The sequence below is a fragment of the Hoplias malabaricus genome, chromosome 4, assembly GCF_029633855.1.
Source record: "Hoplias malabaricus isolate fHopMal1 chromosome 4, fHopMal1.hap1, whole genome shotgun sequence".
Lineage (NCBI taxonomy): Eukaryota > Metazoa > Chordata > Actinopteri > Characiformes > Erythrinidae > Hoplias > Hoplias malabaricus.
In genome coordinates this window covers 5820128-5828671 of record NC_089803.1, presented here as the reverse complement: position 1 = coordinate 5828671, position 8544 = coordinate 5820128, and the positions used below count along the sequence as shown (strand labels likewise).

The following is an 8544-nucleotide window of genomic DNA, read 5'->3' as shown; positions in this document are numbered from 1 at the left end:
AGAGCTGCTGTTGAAAACTGTTCAACATTCATTAATAGTTTAAAAGATTCTTACTGTTATCATTGTGTTTCCTCCACCCAAAAGTCCTCCAGCCCTGATCCAGACAGATGGAGCCGCAGTAGCAGCTGCAGAAAACCTCAAATGAAAGGCAGAGACAGTTAGAGTTTAGGATTTTAAACATGAGACTCCACACTGAGCAGAAATGTTTGATCAAACAATATCAAATAAATATGATGATCTTTCCTCAGTGTTGTTAGAAAGATGATTTCCATAGAGAGGGTCCACTTTGCATCATGAGCCCATGCTTCAGTGCTCTGCTAGTGTTTATAGTCCTGTGAGTTTAACACTTCATGACTGAGAGCTGCTGCCCCACACACTTCACCCACAGCAACCATGACTTTGGTCTCCATCTTCATCTGGACACTGGCGCTCTGGACGAGAGGTAAAAAACACAATAAACTTTTATACAAGAGGTAACACTCATTCCATTAACTTCGAGAGACAAAAAAATATATAGTGCTTCATGCAAAAAATAACATTTATTAAATAATATTGACTTAGTGTATAACATAAAAGTTTATTGTATAAATTAATACAGTTGTTTTATTAATTTTTTGCCTAGGATCCAGTGGTCAGGTGACTGTTACTCAGACTCCAGAAGTGAAAACTGTTTCTACAGGACAATCAGTCACCATCAACTGTAGAACCAGCTCTAATGTCTTCATGATGGCGACCATATGGCGTGGTATCAGCAGAAACCTGGAGAAGCTCCTAAACGCCTGATCTACAGGGCTAACACTAGACAGTCAGGTATTTCAGATCGTTTCAGTGGCAGTGGATCTGGATCTGACTCCATTCTGACCATCAGTAACGTCCAGACTGAAGATGCAGGAGATTATTACTGTCAGAGTGGACACAGTACCAGTGGTAGCTCAGTGTTCACACAGTGAAATAGAGTCGTACTAAAACCTCCCTCAGTCAGAGACTGCACAGAGACTGCACTGCTGCAGCTGCTCCCTACTGCAGGTGCTGAGGGGGAGGATGATACACACAATAACACACTCTGTGGAGGAGACACACACCTCACTAACACACACCTCCACACACAATAACACACTCTGTGGAGGAGAGACACACACCTCACTAACACACACCTCCACACACAATAACACTCTGTGGAGGAGAGACACACCTCACTAACACACACCTCCACACAAAATAACACACTCTGTGGAGGAGAGACACACACCTCATTGACACACACCTCCACACACAATAACACACTCTGTAGAGGAGAGACACACACCTCACTAACACACACCTCCACACACAATAACACACTCTGTGGAGGAGAGACACACACCTCCACACACAATAACACACTCTGGAGGAGGGACACACACCTCACTAACACACACCTCCACACACAATAACACACTCTGTGGAGGAGAGACACACACCTCACTAACACACACCTCCACACACAATAACACACTCTGTGGAGGAGAGACACACATCTCACTAACAGACACCTCCACACACAATAACACACTCTGTGGAGGAGAGACACACACCTCACTAACACACACCTCCACACACAATAACACACTCTATGGAGGAGAGACACACACCTCACTAACACACACCTCCACACACAATATCACACTCTGTGGAGGAGAGACACGCACCTCACAAACACACACCTCCACACACAATAACACACTCTGTGGAGGAGAGACACACATCTCACTAACACACACCTCCACACACAATAACACACTCTGTGGAGGAGAGACACGCACCTCACAAACACACACCTCCACACACAATAACACACTCTGTGGAGGAGAGACACACACCTCACTAACACACACCTCCACACACAATAACACACTCTGTGGAGGAGACACACACACCTCACTTACACACACCTCCACACACAATAACACACTCTATGGAGGAGAGACACACACCTCACTAACACACACCTCCACACACAATATCACACTCTGTGGAGGAGAGACACGCACCTCACAAACACACACCTCCACACACAATAACACACTCTGTAGAGGAGAGACACACACCTCACTAACACACACCTCCACACACAATAACACACTCTGTGGAGGAGAGACACACACCTCCACACACAATAACACACTCTGGAGGAGGGACACACACCTCACTAACACACACCTCCACACACAATAACACACTCTGTGGAGGAGAGACACACACCTCACTAACACACACCTCCACACACAATAACACACTCTGTGGAGGAGAGACACACATCTCACTAACAGACACCTCCACACACAATAACACACTCTGTGGAGGAGAGACACACACCTCACTAACACACACCTCCACACACAATAACACACTCTATGGAGGAGAGACACACACCTCACTAACACACACCTCCACACACAATATCACACTCTGTGGAGGAGAGACACGCACCTCACAAACACACACCTCCACACACAATAACACACTCTGTGGAGGAGAGACACACATCTCACTAACACACACCTCCACACACAATAACACACTCTGTGGAGGAGAGACACGCACCTCACAAACACACACCTCCACACACAATAACACACTCTGTGGAGGAGAGACACACACCTCACTAACACACACCTCCACACACAATAACACACTCTGTGGAGGAGACACACACACCTCACTTACACACACCTCCACACACAATAACACACTCTGTGGAGGAGAGACACGCACCTCACAAACACACACCTCCACACACAATAACACACTCTGTGGAGGAGAGACACACACCTCACTAACACACACCTCCACACACAATAACACACTCTGTGGAGGAGACACACACACCTCACTAACACACACCTCCACACACAATAACACACTCTGTGGAGGAGACACACACACCTCACTAACACACACCTCCACACACAATAACACACTCTGTGGAGTAGAGACACACATCTCACTAACACACACCTCCACACACAATAACACACTCTGTGGAGGAGAGACACACACCTCACTAACACACACCTCCACACACACAATAACACACTCTGTGGAGGAGAGACACACACCTCCACACACACAATAACACACTCTGTGGAGGAGAGACACACACCTCACTAACACACACCTCCACACACAATAACACACTCTGTGGAGGAGAGACACACACCTCACTAGCACACACCTCCACACACAATAACACACTCTGTGGAGGAGAGACACACATCTCACTAACACACACTTCCACACACAATAACACACTCTGTGGAGGAGAGACACACATCTCACTAACACACACCTCCACACACAATAACACACTCTGTGGAGGAGAGACACGCACCTCACAAACACACACCTCCACACACAATAACACACTCTGTGGAGGAGAGACACACACCTCCACACACACCTCCACACACAATAACACACTCTGTGGAGGAGACACACACACCTCACTAACACACACCTCCACACACAATAACACACTCTGTGGAGGAGACACACACACCTCACTAACACACACCTCCACACACAATAACACACTCTGTGGAGGAGAGACACACCTCACTAACACACACCTCCACACACAATAACACACTCTGTGGAGGAGAGACACACACCTCACTAACACACACCTCCACACACAATAACACACTCTGTGGAGGAGAGACACACATCTCACTAACACACACCTCCACACACAATAACACACTCTGTGGAGGAGAGACACACACCTCACTAACACACACCTCCACACACAATAACACACTCTGTGGAGGAGACACACACACCTCACTAACACACACCTCCACACACAATAACACACTCTGTGGAGTAGAGACACACATCTCACTAACACACACCTCCACACACAATAACACACTCTGTGGAGGAGACACACACACCTCACTAACACACACCTCCACACACAATAACACACTCTGTGGAGTAGAGACACACATCTCACTAACACACACCTCCACACACAATAACACACTCTGTGGAGGAGACACACACACCTCACTAACACACACCTCCACACACAATAACACACTCTGTGGAGTAGAGACACACATCTCACTAACACACACCTCCACACACAATAACACACTCTGTGGAGGAGAGACACACACCTCACTAACACACACCTCCACACACACAATAACACACTCTGTGGAGGAGAGACACACACCTCACTAACACACACCTCCACACACACAATAATACACTCTGTGGAGGAGAGACACACACCTCACTAACACACACCTCCACACACAATAACACACTCTGTGGAGGAGAGACACACACAATAACACACTCTGTGGAGGAGAGACACACACCTCACTTACACACACCTCCACACACAATAACACACTCTGTGGAGGAGAGACACACACCTCACTAGCACACACCTCCACACACACAATAACACACTCTGTGGAGGAGAGACACACACCTCCACACACACAATAACACACTCTGTGGAGGAGAGACACACACAATAGCACACTCTGTGGAGGAGAGATACACACCTCACTAACACACACCTCCACACACAATAACACACTCTGTGGAGGAGAGACACACACAATAACACACTCTGTGGAGGAGAGACACACACCTCACTAACACACACCTCCACACACAATAACACATTCTGTGGAGGAGACACACACACCTCACTAACACACACCTCCACACACAATAACACACTGTGGAGGAGAGACACACACCTCCACACACACAATAACACACTCTGTGGAGGAGAGACACACACAATAACACACTCTGTGGAGGAGAGATACACACCTCACTAACACACACCTCCACACACAATAACACACTCTGTGGAGGAGACACACACACCTCACTAACACACACCTCCACACACAATAACACACTCTGTGGAGGAGAGACACACACCTCACTAACACACAATAACACACACATTAACTCACTCTGTGGAGGAGAGACACACACCACACTAACACACACCACACACACCTTCACACACAATAACACACTCTGTGGAGGAGAGACACACATCTCACTAACACACACCTCCACACACAATAACACACTCTGTGGAGGAGAGACACACACACCTCACTAGCACACACCTCCACACACAATAACACACTCTGTGGTGGAGAGACATACACTTCTAGATAGATAGATAGATAGATAGATAGATAGATAGATAGATTATATGGAGCTATATTAGGGTCAAAAGATTTGTTCTTTATAAGAAAAAAAATCTGAAACTGAAAGTTCAAATCTTGAGATTGAGCTTTGAAAAATAAAACAATTTATTCAAAATTAAAATATGTAGGATGATTTTTTTTTTTGTTTAAATACAATTTTGATTAAATTATTAAATTTTTATTGAATAAATTATTATTTTCATTTTTCACTGTCCTATATACTTTGATATTTGAAATCTTACATTTTTCAGTTGTAGATTTTATGTTTTCAGATTCAGATCTTTTTTTGTTTTTAGTTTCTTATATTTTTTTAGGTCACAGATTTCACTTTTGGATCTTAGTTTTTCTGTTTCAGACTTCTGGCCCTTTTCTCGTTTTGGAAGAGGGATATCAGCGGAGGGGGGCATGGTACAATGACTGACAGCATAGCAATGAAGGGGGAGGACCTTCCTCACTGTAGACTATGAGAAATATCACTGAACACTCACATTATACGCAATATTCAGAGTGCGTAGCTCCACAGACACACTTTAGTTTCCCAGCACTAGACTTCATAAGGGCAAATTTCTTAGTCTGTGTGACTAAATACACATACATGTATATAACCTCATTTGAATAAGTCCCATTCAGTGTTTTTTAGGGGTTTTATGAGAGTTTTCTAGACCTGTTTAATCCCGCTGTCCTCTGTGAGCATTTATTTTGAGGAAATGCTCACCATTTGCATACAACCATCACCACGGGCAGTCATTTCCTCCATAATCATATTTAAGTTCATCTCCTTTTCTGATGTCTTCTATTGCAAACAAGCAGAGGGCTTCCACTGACATCAGCCTTCTTCATTGTACACTCGGGGTGCTTGTGATCAACACTTACCAGTCTTCCTAATGATCCATCTTCTTTTGCATCATCAGTATTTTATAAATGTGACAGAAAGTAAAAATACAAAACAAATATTAACTATTAGTTTTCTAAAACCAATATGAATGGAAGTAACCCACAATGGAATGGTAAGGCAAAAGGTCCAATAATTAAATTCATTTTTGCCTATATCCCCACTGTAGAACAGATCCTCCTGTTCAGCTTACCACCATATTTTGTTATTTCACTTAAATTCTAACATGAACACAGTGCAGAGAGTGTGGTAAACTTTTCTTCTCCTTTGCAACTCACTGCATTCAATATTTTCACCTCTATATTCAACCACAAAATCACCCTTTGAAATTGAAGTTAAGGAGAAGACACCATGACCTGTCAATTATTGAATACATTGACAAAGGTTATATAGTGCAGTTAAAAGCATCAGTTTTCTGATTTCTGATTGAAGTAAAGCAATAGGTGTTAATGCACATGGTAAGCACAGACTATCCTACATGTGGGAGCCCTTTTTGTGCAATTCAGCCTTATTCTACAGAGTGGCTTCAGATGATCATTTACCTGAACACGTATCAATGCATGCACAAAATATATCATTCATTCTTTCAACTTCAGTAACTGCTTTGTCCACCTTTGTCACACTGGACCTAGAGCACACACAGAATAACTGGGTGCAGGGCACAAAATAATATGAAATGTTATTATTGTTATTATAATTGAAGTCAAATGTACATACACTTACACTAAAGTCATTAAACCTTAAAAAAATATGTGCCCTCTACATACTCAATGTCAACAAACTATAGTGTTACCAAGTTGTTTAGGACATCTACTTATTTACTTTTGACAGCATTCAGGGTGTGGAGCTCAGCAGACCTCAGTGAAGTGATGTAAATGACAGATAAGGATTAAGTAAATTTTTCTTTTTTTAATTCATGATCTATCATAACAAAACAGTGCACTTTGCTCTTTTGTACATAAACTTACTTTTGATGGGATCGGTGTACTTCTGCTCTAGCTGATTAGTTTTGTGAGTCTTTGTAGTTACATAATGGATGGCATCTTGAAGTGTCCTGATTCAGAAATGTTTCAGTTATGATTTAATACAAACTTGAAGTTAAGAGAAAATCCACTGGACGAACACATTTTCTCTCCCAAATGATTAATCAAAAATGAGAGGGAACATTCCAAATGTGATTTTATCATGCAGTATACAGATGGATTGCAAAACCAGGAGGATGGGGGATACATTTGTGCCCTACAGGTGTTACATAAATGTATTTTACTGTAACATTAAATACAGATAAATATAGTAAAAAATAAATCCTCACTTCAACATTATGTTCATGTTTTGAAGACATGAATAAACATTAATAAAAAATACAACTACATAAACAATGACTATACTGCATCTGTGTAAATGTGTGTGTTATATGCTTTAGATTATTTTAGGCTGAGATACACTATTGTGTGTTCTTCCAAGATTATTTAAAACAAATGTTTGGCTCCCTTTAATTCTGTAACAGTTTCTACGCTTCGGACTAAATATTGCATCACTGCTGTGATGATCTCAAGGAAGCCACATAAACATCAGAGGGGTCAGGCGCTGATGTTTTTGTGGCTTCCTTCAGATCACTTATTTGTTTCATTTGTTTCATCTTCATCTGGACACTGGCTCTCTGGACAGGAGGTAACACACAAGTAATTTTGTTAAGATGTATATGTTGTAAATAGGGTTAATATTTGCCCTTGAGCCAATGATTCATGGTAATTTTCTTATGTAATAGATTCTGTCCTTGTCAAATCCAAATAGTAAATTCAAGTGTACACATATTGGAAAATTATGAAAATTACCAAGAGACTAATAATGTATAATGTGAAATATACTGATTTATGTCCTGTCCAGGATAAAGTGGTCAGGTGACTGTGACACAGACTCCTGCAGTGAAAAACTTTTTCTACAGGATCTTCCCAAGAACCATTTTCTATTAACTGCAATTTCAACCCAACACCTTCAGGTTGTAGTACTTGTATCTCCTGGTATCAGCAGAAACCTGGAGAAGCTCCTAAATTGCTGATCTACAGGGTTAAAAACTAGACAGTCAGGTATTTCAGATTGTTTCAGTGGCAGTGGATCTGGATCTGACTTCACTCTGACCATCAGTAACGTCCAGACTGAAGATGCAGGAGATTATTACTGTCAGAGTGCACAAACAACCAGTGGTAGCTGGGTGTTCACACAGTGAAATAGAGGTGTACAAAAACCTCCCTCAGTCAGAGACTGCACTGCTGCAGCTGCGCCTTACTGCAGGTGCTGAGGAGGAGGACGATACACACAATAACACACTCTATGAAGGATAAACACACACCTCACTAAACCTCCACACAACTACACTCACCTCCACACACAATAACACACTGTGGACTCTGAGATGAT

At 42.6% G+C, this 8544-nt stretch overlaps 1 pseudogene; it reads left to right on the top strand.

Annotated features, from left to right (window-relative positions):
- Positions 1 to 393: 393 nt before the first annotated feature.
- LOC136694859 (immunoglobulin kappa variable 4-1-like) lies at positions 394 to 950 on the top strand (annotated as a pseudogene).
- The last annotated feature ends 7594 nt before the right edge of the window (positions 951 to 8544 follow it).